Source organism: Sorex fumeus, unplaced genomic scaffold (assembly GCF_029834395.1).
Source record: "Sorex fumeus unplaced genomic scaffold, SorFum_2.1 ptg000030l, whole genome shotgun sequence".
Classification (NCBI taxonomy): Eukaryota; Metazoa; Chordata; class Mammalia; order Eulipotyphla; family Soricidae; genus Sorex; species Sorex fumeus.
In genome coordinates this window covers 3921817-3944857 of record NW_026606087.1, presented here as the reverse complement: position 1 = coordinate 3944857, position 23041 = coordinate 3921817, and positions in this window count along the sequence as shown.

The window sequence follows — 23041 nt, the reverse complement described above, 5'->3', positions numbered from 1 at the left end:
TTCATTGTATTCCTGGTCCAAAAGTACATTTCCAGGAATCTGGCTTGCCAGTCATAAATGACTCCACATTCAGGTAACGATGAACCAGTGGACATGTCTTGGTTGCCTTCTCTCTCCCTTCCTCTCCCCCCAGCTTCCCCCCCCCCCAAACACACAAACACACACACACACACACACACACACACACACACACACACAAGCTCTGAGTTTCAGCAGAGTTTTGCCATGTTCCCTCCCCTCACTGATATAGACTTTGTGCTTCACACAGTGGGAGCACGTCACTGTCACTGTCACTGTCCTCCCCTTGTTCATTGATTTGCTCGAGCTGGCCCAGTAATGTCTCCATTGTGAGACTTGTTGTTACTGTGTTTGTCACGGGGAGCTTGTCAGGCTTTGCCATGCAGGCAAGATACTTTCAGTAGCTTGTCGGGCTCTCCAAGAGGGGCGGAGTAATCAAACCTGGGTCAGCCCGGTTGGCTGCTTACACGGCAAATGCCCTACCTGTACTATCGCTCCAGCCCGGGAGGTATGTAGTCAAGCCAAATACATAGAGATTTGCTGATTGAGGAAAGGAAAGAGCAAGTACTTGACAAAGTACATACCTCCCTGGAATGAACAGCAGTGTTCCAGAAAAGTCCATTTAACTTGTTCCAGGAAGGGTCATTTAACTTCTCCTTAAACAAAAGCTCCTGACTTTTGGACTTTCATTCAATCAACTGATTTTAGTTGAATGCATATGTTCATCTTAGGGATATGTAGTAGTACTTTTGCTGATCAGAGCAAGAGGAAAATAAATAACAGTGGTAGAAAATATTGAAGAATTTTATATTTTATTAAATTTTTAATAATTTTTTTGGACAGAATCTCCTGTCCCTGCACCAGGCTGTCTTCACAGGGGCCCCTTGGAGGGGGGTGGGTTGAGTCTCCCTCCCCGCCCCAAGCTGAACCCCGGCAGTCAAAAACCTCCAGAACCCAGCCACAGCCATGCTCAAGGCCACTCTCCACACACTTGGAAGAGCCTCACGCATGAAGGAACCAGCAGAAGAATCCAGGTATGCGGGACCTGGGGCTGAGATCTCCAAGCCTGCTCGGATCAGACTGGGTCTCCTCTGCTCAGAGCCCCAGTTTTCCAGTAGCTTAGCAGTCACACCCACAAACTCCCCCAGGCACCATGTAATCTCATCAATGGCCAAGATCCAGAGACTATAAAACAAAGCTTCCAAAAGAGAGCAACACAGTATTTTCTCTCAAAGAGCCCGGCAAGGTACCGAGAGTATCCTGCCCGCACACTAGAGCCTGGCAAGCTACCCATGGCATATTTGATATGCCAAGAACAGTAACAATAATAGACCTCATTCCCTGACCCTGAAAGAACCTCCAATATAGCAGTGTTGGGAAGGACGAGTAAAGAGAGGCCACTAAAATCTCAGGACTGGGACAATAGAGATGTTACTGGTACCCACTAGAGCAAATTGATGAACAGCAGAATGACAGTGATGCAGTGATACAGTGGCTACATTTTTTTAGGGGTAGCACACCCAGTTGGTGCTCAGGGACACTCCTGGCAGTGCTCTGATCCAGTGCCAACACACAAGGCAGGCACCTTATCCCTGGTATTATCTCTTTGGCCTCTTGAGGATAAGTTCTTTAATTTGTTTTAGAACCATATCTGGTGTGCTCAGGGCTTACTCCTGACACTACACTTGGGGATCACTCTTGGCAGGGAGTGATATCCAAGTGTAGTGGGGAATTCAGGGAACCATATATAGGGTTCCAGGGGGATCAAACACAGGTCAGCTTTGTGCAAAGCAAGTGCCCTACTTGCTGTTCTACTGGTCTGTCCCTTGATGACAATTGAAAGTACTAATCAAAGCAGGTATCCCAATAGTGTAAAAATTGAAGGAGGTGAGAGAGTGAGAGGTGGAGTGATAGGAAGGAAGGAAGGAGGTTTAAAGAGGTGAGAGAACTACGGGTATATATTTGACAAGATAACATTTAAGCAAGAGAATGGCATATACCATGGCTTTGGAGCAGAGAACCCTCATAAAACTCAAGGACAAACTAAAAGTCTCTAATAGGAACAAAGTAAAAAGGGTAGCACAAATGAGGAGCAAGTGGGTGGGTCTAGATTGTGTGGAACCTTAACACCCCCCCCATCACCTATTAACAGTGAGATAAGAATCTATTCAATGGTATTGAGCAAAGGATTGACACAATCTGACTTGCTTTTTATCAGGTTCACTTTGATGACTTTATTAGAAAGACATCAAGGATCAAGAGCAGAAACAAGCAGCCAGAGCTATTCTAGAATATATTTTAACCACCAGATATGCCTAATTGTAAGCAGAGGAATTTTTTCCCATCAAAGTCAAATCAAAAGAGTAGTTCTAATTCAACAGAAAAAAATAGTAGTTCTTTCTTATCAGAAATGTATTTTATGATAGAGTAGATAAGTTTAAATTATATAATGACATTTTCTTCTTTTTTTATGAAGATACACACTTAATAAAGCATGACTGCTCTTGTTACTGAAGTTTGGAAAGCTGTTTGCAATGTTTAAATAAAATGAGTAGGAAAATATAGACTATACATTAGTCTATAATGTTTTTGAGGCTTTCACTTGTTATCTTTAAACACATTGTTAAGGAAATGAATGAGAGTGCACATAGAAATCAATAGAATATGAAGTAAAACTATAAAGATGAACAAAATAGTCAGTAGAAATTATTACTGCACAAAGTAGAAAATATTTTGAAGTGAATGTAACAAATTTTTCAGATTCTGCTGGAAGCAGCCATTCATTAAGAGAAAAAAAATTTCAAATAGAAATTACAAGTTTGATAACTCTGAAAATTTGATAATCAATTTAATGAAGGAAGGTGATTGGATTAAATGGACACCTTGCTAATTTGAAAAAAAGAAAGACAGCAACTTCCACCCAAATACCACCGATATTAATGATGATAACATAAAACTAAAACTATGCCAACATAGAAAGATAAAAGCAAAAAAAAAAAGATTTACAAGTATTGTCATTTCAGAAAGTGTTTAGAAGTGGTGACTAAATAGAAGAGCTTGAAATCAATTTTCTGCTGCACATGTGGAATTCCGCTTTGGCTCTAAAGATGGAGATATGAACTGGAGAGAATGATCCTACAAACACGGTTTTCAAGATTGGCATAAAGAAAGTCTTTGGAGACTGTCTTAACAGCCTCAATAGTCCTGCCACACCCTCAACATGACCCAGATATGGGCACTTAAATAATTGTTGACTGCATGAATGCATGAATAAAAGAATTTCCTAGGCTGATGGGAATACTTGCCATCTGCAGTGAAACATCTGCACTAGAATGGCTGCTTGGGTAGATACCTGCCAGCTGTCCACACAATTAAAAGAAAAACATGATAATCTGCCCAGGAACAAATTTCAACCCCAGAATGAAGAAAATTCTTACAAATGCTTAAGTTGCAGTTTCTTAGTTCTAATCATTTAAAGACATAGACTGCATAACTGCATAGCACCACAGCAGATGATTCAGGAAAAAAAAGAAAAAAAAAGGAGAGTAAAATGAGGAGGCAAAGAAATGATTACAGGGTGTAGGGGAGGATGAAGAGAGGACAAAATGAATTTCCAACATCACTTTAAAGTACAAGCCAGACTTAGAGGGGAGCAAGTATGGTGGATATCTCCTCTAAGCCTATAGCCCAGGGGTATTCCCCCCCCCCCCCCCCCCCCCGTCATCACCTTGGGCCACCCAGCACCCACCATAGTCTGGGTTGCTCCTTCCACTGGCAGTCAAGAGCTCCACTGTGGGATGGGGAGACCCTGTCAGCCACTGTGGTGTCCTGGCTTTGAGCTCTACATGTGACCCCAGGTGCACAGCCCTGCAGCAGCTTCTGGAAGAATCCTTATCTACAGCCTGTTAATAAATCCCTCTAGGCCACACTTGATAATAAAGTAACAGATTAAGGGCACCTTAGAGCGTTTCTTAGTCTAATTCCCTACCTGATGCAGAGGCCCTTCAGAAAATGGCATTGCACTTCAAAGTGACACCTCATTTACCACCCCAGAGGCAGCCATTCCATTTTGGTCCTTTTCAATGAATAGAATGTTCAGGCTCGTTGAACTGAAATTCCCAGAGCTTCTTTAGCAGCTTTCCTGCCAAGATTTTGTAATCAGTTTAATAAGATCAGTGGCCACCAGTTACATGCCATAAGAAGTCTCTCTGGGAACCAGATTCAGTGTCTCTTATGGAATCAGCTGATTCAAACCACTGCTATCTTCCGAATCAATTTCTTGTTCTGTGTACATTATTTATAAATGCTCATCTATTACATTATTTATTCTTTCTTTTTTCTAATCCAGTAGACATAGGATAAATAACAGAATGCCTTACTATGTGTCAAGCACAGAAGTTAGAGTCCGTTTGGTAAATGAGTCAGATGAGGTCCCACTTTTCAGAACTTGGAGACAGAGAAAAAAAATAGGCTGTAATTTGGCAGTAAAATAGTCTGTTATGTAAGATAAGTAGTTTGAACTCATAGGCTGGACCCGATCTTATTTCAATTCTTATATCAGATATTAAGTTTCTGTTTTTAAAAGGTGCATGATAGATTCCTTTTACTTGTGCATAGTCACACCCACAAACTGCCCCAGTCGCCATGTAATCTCATCAATGGCCAAGATTCAGAGATTATAAAACAAAGTTCCCAAAGAAAGAGAGTGATGCAGTTTCTCCTCAGAAAGACCAGCAAGCTACCGAAAGTATCCCACCCGCAAGGCAGAGCCTGGCAAGCTACTCGTGATGTATTCGATATGCCAAAACCAGTAACAATAGTGGGTCTCATTCCCCTGATCCTGAAAGAGCCCCCAATACTCCACTGGGCTAGCTAGCATGTGACAGGGACAATGGAGACATTGCTGACGCCCACTCGAACAAATCGATGAACAACGGGACACAAGTGATACAAGTGATACAAATGATAGGTACAATATTTCATGATCATTAATTGACAATGTGCAAGAATGAGGCATATGCATAAGTCACAACCAGTATTAAGCAGTCAGGGAGCACATAGTGGCCCGAAGAGCAAGGTTGTAGGCCTGGACCAGGTGTATATTCACTGCAGTCTGACTTACTCATGGCTCCTTCTCTGGAAGTCAGAATTACTTCTCATTGTGGCAAGTTCCTGGGGCCATTGCTGATAAAACAGAAGCTCTCTAGAGGGCATTCAGCGAAGGAGCAAGGTCAGAAACCTTCAGTGAAGGTAGATACAATCAGGAAAAAGACATTTTCTTAGGACTCTGTCACGTTCTTCAAGACAAAAGTGATTACTAAATATATTTCCCAGATGTCAAGTCACATAAGTTAAAAACCTCATTTCATGGATAGCATTCCTAGCCTCAGGCCATCTTCATAATTTTTAAATTTCCTTTAACTTAATGAAATCTGCTCTGATTAAAAAAACAAGATCTCCATAATTATGTTTCAAGTTATAGCTGTGGGAAGAGGTAGGGTCTAATTATAGAGATCTCCTGTGGGGAAGAATATGGGCTAGATGCTAATCCCAGCTCCTTACCCTTTTGTCATGTGATCTCCAGCAAATTCTGGAGCTGTTAGAGTGAAACTGGACAGCACCTGAGTGTATCCCTGGAGAAACCCATGTGCAAAATTAGCACCCAGATCCCAGATGTTTATGATGTTAAAGTCTCTTTTCTGTACAGTTTAAGTAGATAGTTTCAGGTCCTTCCAATGTACAGACTTCTTTGTGTCCTATGTAAGGTGTCACACATTTCTTCACCTACTGTTTTCTCTTTCCTGTGGATGATGTCACAAGTTCTGTCCCCCACATTCCTTGATTTAGCATACAGATTCTGGGTCTGAGGTCTGCGGCTAGATCTTGTGACTTGTGCCTCTTGCAGGTGCTGGTTACTCTATGTGACTGATTTTCCCTTGTTCTTTGGCCAGGTGCAAATGGTGTGAACAGCTGCCAGTGATTATTGAAAAGCAAGCCACTAAGCCCAGTTAATATTCAATGGGAGACAAACTAGGTTTCACTTTTTAAGAATTTGTTTTTAAAGATGCTGGGACCAGATTAATAGTATGGTGCTTTCTCTAGTAAGGTAGTATCTCTTACTATTTAGAGATAGGAAGTAGGTAAGGAGCTTGCCTTGCATATAACTTAATTCCTGTTTAAATTCCCTGTACCACATATGGTCCTTCAAGCACTGCTGGAATGATTGCTGAGCACAGGGTCAGAAATAATCCCTGAGTACCGCCAGGTAATTTCTTGGTGCCCCCCAAACCCCAATATTTGTACCTTCTGGTGTCCAGAGTACTGGGGGACACTGCTGGTCATACTTGGCCAATGTTCAGGTATTTTCAGGGCAATACCTAATGGTGCTTGGGTTCATGCAGTTCTGGGGATTGAACTTGGTGCTTCAGCCCTTTGATCTATCTCTTTGACCCTGTAGGCTCCACTTTTTGAGACGATCAAAGGATTGTAGATATATCTTGAGATGACACGTCACTAGAGATTGATATAGCTATACCTTAATTTTTCTTACCAGTGAGCTGGAAACTTTCCTCTATTTATGATGTCAATTTAAGTTGATTTTTAAAATTTACTTTCACCGAAAGCATTCCAATTGATACAGTATTGATTGGGCTGGGGGAAAGGCTGAAGTTCCTAAAACTGGGATGGAGATGATTTCTGAAGAATTGATAGGTGTTCCAAGAGGAAAGGGAACTGGTAGCAATTGGGGAGATTGGACATTTTAGATTCCCAGCCTTCACAAAGCTCTCTGGGTGCTGCAGAAACCTCCTGGCACTGCATTATGCATTTCTTTAATCTTCTGTCTCCTGAGAGTCAGAGACATCTGGGATGAGTTTTGCTTTCATATCTGGAACAATGTTCACTTTGGAGGTACTGTTCCTCTTATGGCTGACCAGTTCCTAGAGATAGTTAACAATTCTACGTGAGTAGGATTTTCAAGTGCAGTGTAACGAATCCAGAGTCCACAATCCAACCACCTCTTTTATTAGGCTTAAAAAATGAAGCAAAAAACCAAAACAAAACAAAAACACTCTCTACTTATACTTATAACCCTGGAGCTAGGTCCTAGACAACTTGGGAGCACCTTTGCATAAGAAACCCTACTAAAATTATTCAAGAGTCCATCTTTTCAGTGGAAATTATCTCCTGAATTGTTGGTCCTTTCATTCTTCAAATTTCCTATTAATGCACCATATTATAAATCAGACCTACTATATGGGGCTTCCCACTTTCAAGGGACCACGATGATATGAACAAGGGATATATAAACTGTGACCAGTATTAATTGTAACTTTCTGAATGTTCTGGATTAGGTAAGAGCTTAAGAAAAATGGAGAGTAGGCACTGGATAGTGAAGTTAGAGTAAAAGCATATATATATTATATATACACATATTTATGATTTTATATGAATATATGTTTTAGGGGAAATATTATAAATTTAATATAATACAAAGAATAGGTGTCACTGTCCTCCCATTGTTCATCGATTTGCTCGAGCGGGCCCAGTAACGTCTCCATTGGAGACTTTGTTGTTACTGTGTTTGGCATATCAAATACATCACGGGTAGCTTGCCAGGCTCTGCCGTGTGGGTGAGATACTCTCTGTAGCTTGCCAGGCTCTCCAAGAGGGGCGGAGGAATTGAACTTGGGTCGGCCATGTTGGCTGCGTGCAAGGCAAACACCCTACCGCTATGCTAATAATACAAAGAATATAAGTAACATAATGCTTTAAAAAATTTTTTTTGTTTTGTTTTTGGGCCACACTTGGAGATGCTCAGGGATTACTTCTGGCTCTGCATTCAGTTATTCTGGGGGTGCTCAGTGAACTATATGGGATGCTGGAGATCAAATCCAGGTTGGCTGAATGCAAGGCAAATGCCCTACTTTCTGTACTCTCATTGAGTTTCCAATGCTTCTATATCTGAGGCTGGTGATCACAAATTTGAGGGAACTTCTCCCCTAACATAAAAAACAAGGTTGTGATAGTCTCCTGGACAAAATAGTTTAGGTCTTTTAGTATATAACTACCAAGCTAAAATGCACCCAGGAAAGAACAGAATAGATAACAGTGCAAGCAAAAATGTGCCCAGGAAAGAATAGTATAAAACAGTTTTGGGTCTTTTAAGTGAAGATGGCAACATAGGCAAAAATAGAATAAGGAATTGTCACAACTTTATACATTAAGGGTGCCGCTGTTTGCTATGTGAAATAGCTCAGCCTCTGCTCTTCATGTTTCTATTCAAGTTTGATGTGCTTACTAACCACCCTTAATGTCTCTGTCAACTTAAATAATGGTTAGGAGCCACGGTGGGTAAATGATATTATACCTAGGAAGTGGCCAGCCTGTGAGCTCACTCAGGGCTGCTCAGGTGACCCTAAACCCTGGGAAGTCCTTTTATGTTTCTTTATATTTTTATGTGTATGTCTCATTCTTTACTGAAGTGTGCTGGATGGAAGTAGCACTGCACTGTAGCACTGTCCTCCCATTGTTCATCGATTTGCTCGAGCGGGCCCAGTAACATCTCCATTGTGAGACTTGTCATTACTGTGTTTGGCATATCGAATATGACATGGGTAGCTTGCCAGGCTTTGCTGTGTGAGTGAGATACTCTCTGTAGCTTGCCGGGCTCTCTGAGAGGGGCGGAGAAATCGAACCCCGGGTCAGTGGGGCCAGCTGCGTGCAAGGCACAGCCCTACCGCCGTGCTATCTCTTCAGCCCGCTGGATGGAAGTAGAAGGTACCATTTTGATTGTCTGTAGGCACAAGAATAATAGCTGTTGTGTATGTAAGTGGTTATTACTATTTGTTGTTGATTTTAATTTTCAAAGTAATTCTTAAAGGTTTATTTTAAACAATTTCTAGCCCTTTCCATCTCCCCATGTTGACCTCATGGTGTGTTAAACACTGGGATGTGTGAAAGCATTTGGTGATAATTTTCATTACACAGATGGTGCATGTTTCACCTCATATAAAATTTGCCAAGTAAATTTTGAATCTGACTACTTAAAGTTTGTACAATCATTATTGTAAATTTAATTATGAATTTATTTCACTGGTCCTTTCAAGTTGACCTTCCTGACAGCCAATTGATTTCTCTAAAATATGAATCTTAAACTTCTCTATAGGGAGGAGACTAACACCCAAGAGTGGCCGAGATTACCAGGAATTTTGCTCCATGGCTTGGAGGCCAGTCACATGTGCTAGGGGAAAAGGGAGCTCAGATAGAGAAGGGAGCACCAAATAAAGGGTGTTGGGAGGATCCTCCCAAGATGGGAGAAGCATGCTGAAAGTAGACTATAGACAAACATGATTGCCACTCAATGCCTCTCTTGCAAACCACAACACCCAAAAGGAGAGAGAGAAAACAAAAGGGAATGCCCTGCCACAGAGGCTGGGTGGGATGGGGAGATGGGGAGTGGGAGGGATACTGGGACCCATGGTGGTGGAGGATGGGCACTGGTGGAGGGATGGGTACTTGATCATTGTATAACTGAAACCCAAACACAAAAATTTGTAAGTCTATAACTGTACCTCGTGGTGTTTCACTAATAAAAAATAAAAAAATAAAAAAACTTCTCTATTAGGTAAAAGACTTCCATTTATTTCTTTGAATCTATTTTTTTAAGGAAGCTGATCCTTATTAAATGCTTCTTTCAACAACATTTGCCTAAGACTATTATTATTTACAGGATGGCTTTATTTTGTGTAGTTATTCTCTTACCTTCTTTGTGTCATCTATCCAGCCTGTTTCCCTAACTTTCAATGTCTTCAATGTCTTCAATAAATGACTACATAATTGATAATTAATTGACTACATAATTGATAAAAAAGTTTTTTTGATAATTGATAAGATAAAATATGACTAATATGCAAGAGTTTATTATCTATGTTTGTTTGTTAAATTATCTGAATCTCGAGCACAACAAAGAAGAAAACCAGCTGGGGGGCGCCACAGCTCTCAGAGAATGTCCAGGTCCCAAACAGAGCCGATATCACCAGGAGGTCCCAGATGGAGTAGGTGCTGCATCCCACCTTCTCCAGATGGAACCCCGATGACCATTAGCCTGCAAGCGGGCCCCAGGACATTCTTTCCAAACCGTTTCCAAACCGTTTCCAAACCAAACATCTCCTTATATACAAAGTGATCAATGGAAAGTAAATCATCCAGCGTTTCTCCCTGAAAATCAGACTTAACTCTTTTGCAAACCACAACACCCAAAAGGAGAGAGAGAACAGAGGGGAATGCTCTGCCACAGAGGCAGGGTGGGATAGGGGGAATGGGGGGGTGGGAGGGATACTGGGATCTGTGGTGGTGGGAAATGGGCGCTGGTGAAGAGATGGGTAAGGTAAGGTAAGGTAAAGGCCCTCCCATTGTTCGTCGATTTGCTCGAGCGGGCCTAGTAACGTCTCCATTGGAGACTTTGTTGTTACTGTGTCTGGCATATCGAATACGTCACGGGGAGCTTGCCAGGCTCTGCCGTGCAGGCGGGATACTCTCGGTAGCTTGCTGGGCTCTCCGAGAGGGGCGGAGGAATCGAACTTGGGTCGGTCATGTTGGCTGCGTGCAAGGCAAACGCCCTACCACTGTGCTATCTATTTGAAATAAATAAATAAAAATAAATAAAAGAGGATATATATATATATATATATATATAAACTTATCTGAATCTCTTTTAAATCATTTCATTTTCCTTCAAAAAAGGAAGAGGTTGTAAAAGATGTTCTTTTCTTAAGCTAAGTCATTCTTTTTGGTAACTTTTAAAAAAGGGTGGGGGGACAGAAACACTCCTTTATTTATCACTTCAGATGCTTCCATCCATTTAACCAGTCATATATCTAAGACTTGATTGATGAGAATCTGCAATTTATAAAATCAGAGGTTCTTAATACATTGACTGCTCTCACTTTAATGGACTTGAGAAGAAGACTAACCATGGGGCCTGAGCTTTAATACAGAGGATAGGTTATTTGCCTTGCATATGGCCAACCTGGGTTTGATTCCTGGCATTACATATAGTCCCCCAAGCAATGTCAGGAGTAATTTCTGAGTGCAGAGCAGTCAGGAGTAACTCCTGAGCATCTCCAGGTGAGCCCCCCACCCTCCACCCCTAAAAGAAAGAAAAGTAAAAACAGTAAACCAACAATTACATAACTGTTTACACAAATACCTAGAGCGCAGAGGTGATGATGACTTATTGTGGCCTGGGGTGTTGTTTCACCTTTCTAAGTTATAAGCCACTTCAACTTTCGGTGATTTAGAACAACATTTTAGCTTCCCCTCCTTTCCATAGAACTTTATAATGAAAACATTATAGCACTGTAGCACTATCCTCCCATTGTTCATTGATTTGCTTGAGCGGGCACCAGTAACGTCTCCTTTGTGAGACTTGATGTTACTGTTTTTGGCATATCGAATACGCCACGGGAAGCTTGCCAGGCTCTGTCGTCTGAGCAGGATACTCTTGGTAGCTTGCTGGGATCTCCGAGAGGGATGAAGGACTCAAACCCAGTTGGCCCAGTTAGCATGCAAGGCAAACGCCCTATCCACTCCAGCCCACAATTTAGTCCCCCACCCCAAGGTTCTATACTCTAAGCTAGTTGGGATACTGCCCACTTTAAGACATCTATTAAAGGAAAAATAAATCCATGGTATCTTCTTCACCAACGTGTGCTTATTCATTTGGGATCACTGGAAATGTTGGGTGCTGAGTAGATTGCTCATGTTTTGTTTGGAATCACCATCTGACTTGCCTAGACTTTCTCATTGTATGATTGTCTCATGGTATTCATTCTTCGTTGGGCAGATAACTTCTAAGAGGGAGGGCACAGAAGCTGCTAATACTTTTCAGATCTTGATTGCAGGTCTTAGAGGAACTCTCACAAAATTCTATTGTCATATGGAGCGATAGCACAGTGGGTAGGGCGTTCGCCTTACAAGCGGCCAACATGGCCGATTCCTCCGCCCCTCTCGGAGAGCCCCGCAAGCTACCGAGAGTATTCGATATGCCAGACACAGTAACAACAAAGTCTCCAATGGAGACGTTACTGGGCCCGCTCGAGCAAATCGACGATCAACGGGAGGGCCTTTACCTTTACCTTTTGCTCGAGTGGGCACCAGTATTGTCTCCATTGTGAGACTTGTTACTATTTTTGGCATAATCAAATATGCTATGGGGAGCTTGCCAGGCTCTACTAAGCCAGCGGGATACTCTCAGTAGCTTGCTGGGCTCTCCAAGAGGGACAGCAGAATCGAACCCGGGTCGACCGCATGCAAGGCAAATACTCCAGGGTTACTTCTGGCTCTGCACTCAGAAATTACTCCTGGCAGTGCTCAGGGACCATATGGGATGCCAGGGATTGAACCTGTGTTGGTCGCATGCAAGACATGCCCATCCTGCTGTGCTATATCACTAGGGATCCAAGAGATGCAGTTTTAACTTCCTGGTGAGTGAAGTGCCCTGCATGTGTACAGAGGAAAAGTGCTTACAGCAGCTATATATGGAAATTACCAAGTGAAAAAGGTTAGGAAAAAACCCACAAAGAAGTGATTGAATCAAGCAAGAAAAAATTGTCCAGACATAAATGAAGTTATTCTTTTGGCCTCTAAAAATAAGGATTTCCTTTCTCCCATCAACTTTTGCTACCTCTACCTTCACTTTCATATTAGTGGAGGGTCAGTATAGGCAGAGATGTCTGGTCATTCCCCTCTAATGCTCAGTCAATCCCTTCTTAGTTCAGATGACAGAAAAAGTCTCCTCTAAAGAAATGAAAGTAAAATGCAGAAGCTCCCAGTTTGAGAAGTATACAGATGGTTGATTAAAGAATGGGCCTACTTTCCTCAACCCCCAACTCCAATGCAGGAAAAGAGCTCTACTATCTCTCTGCTAGAGTACTCCCCCTGAGAACCAAGCATAGTTCAGTCCTGGTCCCAAAATTAAAACATGAAGAGTAGCTATTTAAGATGTGATCATCTATTTCCTATTTCCCACTCTACACTCTTCGTTTTTTTTTTTTCTTTTTGGGTCACACCTGGTGCCTGGTGATGCACAGGGGTTACTCCTGGCTCTGCACTCAGCAGTTACTCCTGGCGGTGCTCAGAGGACCATATGGGATGCTGGGAATCGAACCCGGGTTGGCTGTGTGCAAGGCCAACTCCCTACCCGCTGTTCTATCTCTCCAGCCCTTCTACACTCCTCTTGAGATGATTCTGACCCACAAGTTGCCTTTCCACCTACCTGGCATTCACTTTTTATACCTCAATCAACAACAAATTTATTAATAATCCAGCAATGGGGTATGTCCCTTAGACAGGGATGTGCTGAGAGAAAGGTTCCATGAACTCCCAAGGAATGATGAACAATTGGCATCTTTGGGTTCCACCTAGGTAGGAAAATGGAAACAATACAGGAAAGAACATACTTGTAACTAATGTGACGTAGCACTATAGCACTGTCGTCCCACTGTTCATCGATTTGCTCAAGTGGGCACCAGTAATTGTCTCCATTGTGAGACTTGTTACTGTTTTTGGCATAATCGAATATGCCATGGGGAGCTTGCCAGGCTCTGCTGAGTCGGTGGGATACTCTCAGTAGATTGCCGGACTCTCCAAGAGGGACAGCAGAATCGAACCCGGGTCGACCACATGCAAGGGAAAAGCCCTACCCGCTGTGCTATTGCTCCAGCCCAGTTATACTATAGAGAGTATGTGATAGATGGAAAAAAATGTTGGCTGCTGCAAGGGTCAGACAGAGTCGGGCAGGAAGTGAAGTGGCCATGGCAGTGATGAGAAACCTGTTGTCTTTGGGGTCAGGAGTTTTCTGCTGTCTTTATGGAAACATGAACTCCAAAAATCTGGCCCTGTTTCTTTTTTTGGGCCTCAACTCATTTCAATGGCACTTCAAAAACTCTGGAAATAATGTTATTTCTATGCCTTGTGCATAGAAATTATCTTTTGCTGTCTCTCTGAATTTAGTGACATTTCCATGTAATTTCCATCTTTGTCAGATGTGCTAAATGCAGCTAAGGGTAAAGATCTAAGCTTGTACTTAGGCCAGAAACTGCGTTTCCTCTCCTTTGCTGCTTTCAGGGTTTGTCTGGTGACAGCTTTAGAAAAAGCAGGGGAAATACTTGAAACAAGAGACATGCAGTTTACTTTCATTACTTAATTTTTTCCCACTTAGGTGTTAATTCAAAATCTTAAAGTTTTTGTGAAATAAATAGTTTTACTTAGCAAATATGAAAAAAGGGAGGGAAAGAGAGGAAACAAAAGAGAAGAGAAGGAAGAGAGAGAGATATCCATAAAGTAGAGAAATTATGCTCGCTGAACTGGGATGTAGGCAATTCCAGAATGGTATTTCACTTTTTTCCCTTGATACTATTAGCATCTGAGAGAAGATGGAGGATCTGAGCTGATTCAGGGCACTGGAGAGGGATGACCAGGCTTCTCTGCCCATGCTGCTCTCCACCTTGTATGCACATACAATTGTACTCCTATCTTTGGCCAAAGCTTCTCAGATTTTCGGCTCTGTTTGCACACCAGTATGTTTTCCTGTACATTTTCAGTGCACAGTCATACTTAGCTGGGAGCTGCCATCTTTCATGACCATTTTCTAAAAAGTTTCTTCTAAGTCAGATGGGATACATGTGAGAACACTGCAACTTCAGGATCTAGATGCCATCAAATCCAGTCTAAAGACAAATGGGGTAAAACTGTTTGTTGCTCTTGATGAAGCAGGTTAATCTGAAAATTAACAACAACATGAATCCCAAGATAGGAGGATCCCTCTTTTCTTCTCAGGGGTCCAAGCTAGGTTAGTCTATCATAGACAGGACCAAATCAATTCTCAATGAGATGATCATTTTCCAAAATGTGTTTGGAGAATCCCACATTTCTGAGAATTCTTATGGGAAGGATAGAAACAAAACAAATTATGGAGAAAATCACTCTAACTTTAAGAGGTTTTGATGACTATGACATATGTTTTACAAAAGCACCAGGAGACAATATCATGGGCTCACATTACCAGTCAACAGTGTATTTGAATTCAGAATTCTTTGGCTTGAGCTGGCTTCCCTTCCCTGCCAAAGACTCAGCCAGATATGGTTGAGCTACTGGAAGCTCTAGGCATGGCCTTTTGGCTGTGTTGTCCTGGGTGCTGTCTTAGGTCTGGTCAGTAACCTACTCTCCTTTTCCTTTCTTGATACAAACTCCAGTGACATTTTCTTTTCCAAAGCTTTCAACATGTTTTCTCTGCTCAGCATCTCAACATCAGCCCTCATTAGGATCTTTTCTTCTCCATGGAGTCAGATATTCAAGGAGGTGCAGTTTACAGATTCCTTGTCTCTTTTCTGCTTTCAAAGAAGCCCTCACTGATGGTAGGTTGCTAGAGAAAGAGAGAGGATGGCAAGTATAGATATGGGGAGTCTTTATGGGTTCTACTATCTGATCTAGAGTGATGACTCTTGTGAGGTGGTTAAGAAAGTCTTGATGACTGTCAGACATCCATTTTAATTTCAAAAAGTGGAGATCTGGACTGGAGAGATAGTATGGTTGTTAAGGTACTTGTCTTGCATGTGATAAACCTTGGTTTTATTCCAGTATATCACATGGTCTTTCAAGAGGAATACCAGGAATGACTTCTGAGTACAGAGCCAGGAGAAGCCAATGAGAACCTCTGGGTATGGTTCAATCCCTCCCCCCCAATCCCCACATTGCCATCAAAAAGGGAAAAAAGGTGGTGATCACTAACTTCTCTCTCCTCACTTTCCCCAGCTTAGAGTAGAAAATGGGAAAACTTTTCTTCCTTAGGAAGCATCTGCTATCCAGAAGCCCTGCCCTGGAGATTTCCATGCTTCTCCCATTTGCAGCTTTGTCTTCTGGGCACACTGTCTCATGGAGACTTAGGTTCAACCTTTGAGGTGGCAGAGACCCTGGTTATGGTGAATGGACAAGTTTCCCTGGTTGAATAGGACTCCTGTTTAGAAGTGATACCAGGACACAGATGATTGAAGAATTAGTTCCTCTCTGCCAGTCCACTCACTGGCAGATGAGACCTAATCTTGTTGAGTGACTCACTTGAAGACTATGTATTTCCTCAATACAAAGGCATTTAATTTCTTCTTGACTAAGAAAAATGTCTCAGAACCTGAGTTATAAACAGAAGGGGGACTGCTGTGGTCTTATTTTATCTTTTTCTCCTTTTTCAGTGAAGAGATAATACAATTAGATTGGAATAGAATAGTTGATTGTCTCACCAGGTGATTCTTAGGGGAGCGTAGATACGGTGAGGCTTGAAAATAGTCTCACATCAGCCAGAGCTGTGGAGTGGGAGGGTAAGTCAGCATTCTCAGCGGGCAACGAAAGTCAGTTATTCATCACCACAAAAACCTGACAGTGCACTGAACACACGACATTATATTTATGCTACATAAAATAACGTGATTCAATTTTTATGACCCAATTTAATCCAGTAGAGGGTATAGGGTTTAATAAAGACAAGGACAATAGAATTAAAATTATCTATAGATCTACATAACAAAAGACTAGTAAAAGAAGAGAATTGTGCTAATTTGACAGGAAATAGATAGCATTGTCATAAAAGTTGTAAAATGGAGAGAAAGTGCCTCACTCTGAATTTGTGTGAGTTAAGTTGACAGGTGCTGAGATTGTAAAAGAAAAAAGCAAAAACCGCAGGGCTGTCTTTTCTGAGTTCCCAGGCTATGTACAAGTTTTCTTCATTTCTTCATTTCTCTGACAGCAAAACAGTGTTTGCTATGAAAAACTTTAGTGTTTTAACAACCCTCTAACAAACAAGCAAACTTTCCTATGGTTGTGTAAATTTTTTCAAAGATGAATTTCATTCCATGTTGGTACCTTGCTTACCTTTTAGATATCCATGGCAACTGGCTGGAAATGGCTAATATAAATATAGAAACTTCAGCACTAGCTACTCACTGGACCCACAGAGTGCTGTGAGCTCAGAGCTGAGCATAATTTCACCAAGAAAGAAAAAATGCATGTGACATGTGGGTGGGTTTCAATTTTATATCTCCCATCAGCGTTTATGGAGATTTGCCAGGAGTCCTCAGGCTGGGTTTGGTTGGGGACACAAAGTTTGTGACCTGATCCCTGATTTTTTTGTTTGTTTTTAGGTCATACCCAGCTGTACTTAGGGCTTACTTTTGGCTCTGTACTCAAGGATCATACCTGGTCGTGGTGGTGGGGGTGGGGAGCTCATGGGATCTATCGGATGCCAGGGATGAAATCCAGATCACTGTATGCAAGGCAAATTCCCTACCTACTGTACTATTTCTCCAGACCTTATTCCTAACTCTAAAGAGCTCAGAGGAGTGATAGAAATGACTCTGATTTGCTGGCTTTCTTATAAGGGGTTGGGGTTGAGGGTAAATCCTAATGTGTTATATTTATTTTGCTTAAATTTTTTTTTTTTTACCCATGTTCTTAGTAACACATTTCTGGTGGTGTCAGCCCCTCAAGTCTCTTTTTCCTTGGTTAATCAGTCAATAGCCTTGAACTACACATTTCCCCTCCCAGTCAGAGTCCAATTCAGAATCAAACAACTATAAAAACCGAGGGTCACAAAAATAACTTGGGTTTTCCAACTTCCATCAGACTCTATTATTAACTCCCTCTTTTATTACTTTTTTTAAAACTTCCTTCTTTTCTTTCTTTTTTCTTTTTTTTTTTTAAAGAACCCCTTCTTTTCTTGTTAGTTTGGCTTTTGGTTTCTGTTCCTCAGAATCTGGAACTCTTAGCAGGGACTTACTGTATAAGGAGGGAGGAGGAGAAGGAGGTTGAGCAGGTCTGGTCAGTCCAGATAGGTAGAGGAATGGTTACAACAGAGGATCCATTCTCATCTATTTTAAAAAGGTAAAGGCCCTCCCGTTGATCGTCGATTTGCTCGAGCGGGCCCAGTAACATCTCCATTGGAGACTTTGTTGTTACTGTGTCTGGCATATCCAATACTCTCGGTAGCTTGCCGGGCTCTCCAAGAGGGGCGGAGGAATCGAACTCGGGTCGGCCATGTTGGCCGCTTGTAAGGCGAACGCCCTACCCACTGTGCTATCACTCCAGCCCCTCATCTATTTTACATATATAAATTATACATAAGCTCTCTCAAATCATCAAAGCTCAGTTAAGATGGAGGCTGAACAACAATCAAGACTTTTTCTTTATTACAGCATGTAGGGCATTTACCTTGGACATGACCAACCTGAGTTCAATCTGACCTGGGTTTGATTCAACTTGGGTTTGATCCCCAGCATCCCATTTAGTCCTCTGAATACCACCAGAACTAATTTCTGAGTATAGAGTCAGGAGTAACCCCTGAACATCACTGGGTGTGGCCCAAAAGCAAAAAAAAATATTTTTCTCTAATGGTCTGTGAGGGTGCTTATGAGGGTGCTTCTGAGTGAGATTAACATTTGGATCTGTAAACTGGTTCTGTGGACTATTGTCCTCATTCTTGAGATGGGTGGTATCCAACTTACTGAGGGCATGGCTAGTACACAAAGAAGAAAAAAAATTCAGTTTTTTCCTTATTGTTAAGCTTGGACATCAATCTTCTCCTGCCCTTGGACTAGGACTTTCATCATTGACTCTTCTGGTTTCCAGCTCTTCAAACTTGGATCAGAAATAAGCTTTCAACTTTGTACACTTCCAAACATGCAGATGACAGGCTGTGACAGCCTCCTGATCACAGGAGCCAATTCTTTACTAGAGCTCTCTTTATTTCCTTCTCTCTAGCTCCCGTTACATCTACTTCCCTGGAGAATCTTGACTGATGTGTGACCTGTGATCAGATTTAGAGGAATGGTGTGGGTAGAAGCCAAGCAGAAATGAGTTGACAAGAGGTGAGGAAGTGATCTACTTTCTTCTTAGAATGGATATAAGGAAGTAGGTTGGGGGAGGACAGGATCTAGGTTTCAAGAGCATTCCCTTTGAGAGTTCATGGATTTGGGATCAGAGAAGAAGTTACCACAGCTGAGATGGAATCATTGAAAGTATGTGATGGAAGGGAAGTTGTTGCACATTGTCCCCTGGAAGAAGAGGTGGGACAAAAAACCAAGATGACTTTCTAGTTATGTCAATTCAAAGTACCTGGTGGGATTGGTGTTGTAATACTAAATGCCTGTTACAAATCATTATGAAGAACTTTGTAAACCACAGTGTTTATATAAAGTGGAAGGGGAAAAAGAAGTCTAAAGTGCCTATATGCTAGAATATTTATGCCATTATTTCTAAAATGGAACATCGCAAGGTTCACCTCACTGACTTTTGAAGCTTCAATAGAATTAGTAAAGGCAGAGCATGTAGGCCTAGGACATAGTGGCAGTCATTCCATCCTTCCCTCCTTTCTTGCTTCCTGACACTACCATACATGTCTCATGATTTCTACATCTATGTCTCCATCTATAATTGGAGAGGTAAATTAGGATCTAAACTGGCCATTCCACACATTGGTTCTTTGACTTTAGGCAGGTTTTATACTTTACCTAAGGCTTAGTATTGATGTCTGTAAATTGAGAGTAATAATGCTATTTTTTTTGTTTTTGTTTTGTGTGTGTGAGTGTTAAAAAATACAACATATATAAGGTATCTAGTAGGGCACAGTCATCACTTAATATTTGTGGGGTTCTTGGTTCCCCATAAATACCAACAAAATCCTGGATGGTTAAGTCACTTATACAAAATGCATAATATTTTCATAGAAACCTATAAACCTATAAACTTTAAATCAGTTCTAGATTATACATGATCCCAAATTCAAGGTAAATAGTGTATATGCTATTTTATTGAGAGAATAATGACAAGAATGGTCCAACTATATAGTACACAATACGGGGCGGGGGGGAGATGAGACACATTTGCAGTGCTCAGAACTGTGCTGACTGTGTTAGGGATAATCTCTGGCAGCGCTTGGTGGACTATATGTGGTACTGGGGAAGGAACCTGGATTGGTGGCATGTGAGGCAAGCACCTTGCCCCTGTACTACCTTTATGTCCTCATGTTACATGTTTCTGATCCAGGAGTGGTTGAATCCAAGGGTGTCAAACCCACAGATCCGGAGAGTCAACTCTATCTAACTCATACAAAGTAAGGTCAAAATCAAATAGACTTTTAGCAATGCACTGGAGAGAAAAAAACCTTTATCCAGGCCATGTGCATCAGGCAACCTCTGCAGACCTCTTGCAGTGGCACTTCAAGTCAAAGCAGGATTCTAGTTTAATGGGGTGAAGAGAAGAGAGGAGTCTATGGTCTTGAGGTCTGGCTCAGGCTCTCATTTTCAGCACTCACTGCTGTGTGTGTAGAATTGTGTCTCTTGATCAGGTGTGTTAATGTAAATCTAGAACCGTTCTTTTTAAGACTCATGTTAAAATTTTGCATTTTTGTAGTCGGAGTTCAGAGAAGCTGTGCACACATGCATGCGTGCGTTCCATGTACAGACGTGCGTGTGCCCACGCATGCACACACACACACACACAAATACACACACACACACATAAGGAAGGAGAGAAAAAGGAGGAAAAGAACAAAGGGAGAAAAAAATCAAAGAAACTTGAGGGCTTTTATTATGTCTGTTTTAATTCTCTCTATAATACTTTAGTTTTCTTTGTAATACTAAGTCAGTGTGCTGAATAAATGACATTTTAAAAATGCCCGCCTGGCCTAGGAACTCTCTAGCATCTTTAACTAAGATAAAGAGTTCTCCAAATGAAAATTCCTTTCACCCATGTTTCTAAAAACAATACTTTCCCTAAACCTACAGAGTCATCATTTATTTAAAATGAAATAAAAATGATTCAAAATGCTTCTTTGGTAAATTCTAGTCTTTGAAGGGAAGTGATTTTGAGACGTAATTTTTTTTTTTGAAATTTATTTTGTTAGGGGGCCATAGCTGGCTGTGCTCAGGACTAACACCTGGCTCTGTCTTCAGGGATCACTCCTGGCAGGGGCCCAGTATGGGGAATGTAACTTGGGTTGGCTTTATGCAAAGCAAATTCCATACCTATTATACTATCTTTATGGCTCCAGTATTTTTGAAATTTCTTTTGAAAAGTTTGTGCCAGCTGCAAATGGGTTCTGACCATTGTTTGTCACCTCCAAACTTTGTGTCAGTTCTTTGACACTTAAAATCTTTCTCCAGGCTTGCCAAAGTCTTTCTGCTCTAGTTGCTTCTTTTCCTTCTCTCAGATACAGCTAAGCTTAAATCTTGAATTTCAAAAAATACTAATTAAAATTTCAGTGAAAGCAGCTGCAGTGGATAGCAAGCAAATCTTAAGTAGGGTCTCAAGCATCTTAGCTCCTAACTAGCTTAAGGCATGGCTCCTACACAAAAGCCAGCTCCTTTCCCTCTTGCCACCTCTTATTTTTATTGAATCACCGTGGGATACACTTACAAAACTTTCATGTTTGAGTTTCAGTCATACAATGATCAAATACCCATCCCTCCACCAGCGCACATTTTCTACCACCAATGTCCCCAGTATTTCTCCCTGCCTCTATGGCAGACAATTTCCCTCTTGCTCTTGCTCTACTTAAGGACATTATGGTTTGCAATACAGATACTGAGAAGCCATCATGTTTGATCTTTTATCTACTTTCAGCACACATCTCCCATCCTGAGCGATCCCTCTAACCATCATTGACTTAGTGATCCCTTCTCTATCCCAGCTGCCTTCTCCTCCAGCTCATCAGGCAGGCTTCCAACCATGAGGCAATCTTCCTGGTCCTAGTCTCTACTGTCCTTTAGTATTAATCTCATATTTTATATTCCACAAATGAGTGCAATCATTCTATGTTTGTCCCTCTCCTCTACTGTCCTTTAGTATTAATCTCATATCATGATATTTTATATTCCACAAATGAGTGCAATCATTCTATGTTTGTCCCTCTCTTTCTGACTCATTTCGCTTACCATGATATTCTCCATGACCATCCACTTACAAGCAAATTTCATGACTTCATCTTTCCTAACAGCTGCATAGTATTCCATTGTGTAGATGTACCAAAGTTTCTTTAACCAGTTGTCTGTTCTTGTGTTGCCACCTCTTGCAGCTGAGTGAGCTATCACCCTACATCAACTGTTTCTGGATATCTCATTGTTCAAATTTAAGCTTCTATCATCCTTTGGGCCTCCCCACCTTCAAAGCCTTCCCCTCCACTCAATACCTCAAAAATGAACAGGAAAACCTTTATGTGCCTGCCTCCATTGTCCTCCCTGGCTTTATCAGTGCTGGCCCCTTCCCGCCCACTAGAGTCAGCTGTGCCTTAATAAGAGTGGTCTAACCCCTTTCCCACCCATCCTCAGGTCTCATATTCTAAGATAGTTTTGTCTTTGCTTAGCCAGATTGTCGGGCTGGAGCGATAGCACAGTGCTAGGGCATTTGCGTTGCGCACAGCTGGCCTGGCCAAGCCATGTTAGATTCCTCCGCTTCTCTCAGAGAGCCCGGCAAGCTACCTAGAGTATCTTGTCCTCACGGCAAAGCCTGGCAAGCTACCTGTGATATATTCAATATGCCAAACACAGTAATAACAAGTCTCACGATGGAGGTGTTACTGGGCCCACTTGAGCAAATCGATGAACAACGGGAGGACAGTGACAGTGACAGTGAGCCAGATTGTTGCCTTGAACTGACAATTAGTCCTCTGGCTTTTTTGGCTGAATTCAGATGAGATTTATAAAAGAATAGATTATATAAAATGATAGAAACAAGGGTAAAACTGGCATGAAGGCTCCTATAGTATATTTTCAAGGACTCCTAAGCAGGAATTCTTGAAAATTAGTCTGAAACTAATTTTATGTATCAGTATCATGTAATACTATGCTGTAGACTCTAACAAATCGCCACACTCTTGGCACCTTAAAATAATATGAACTTATTATCTTACAGTTCTTGAGGTCTGAAGTCTAAAAAGGGTTTGGTCTCACTGTGCTAAAATCAATATGTTAAGGACAGA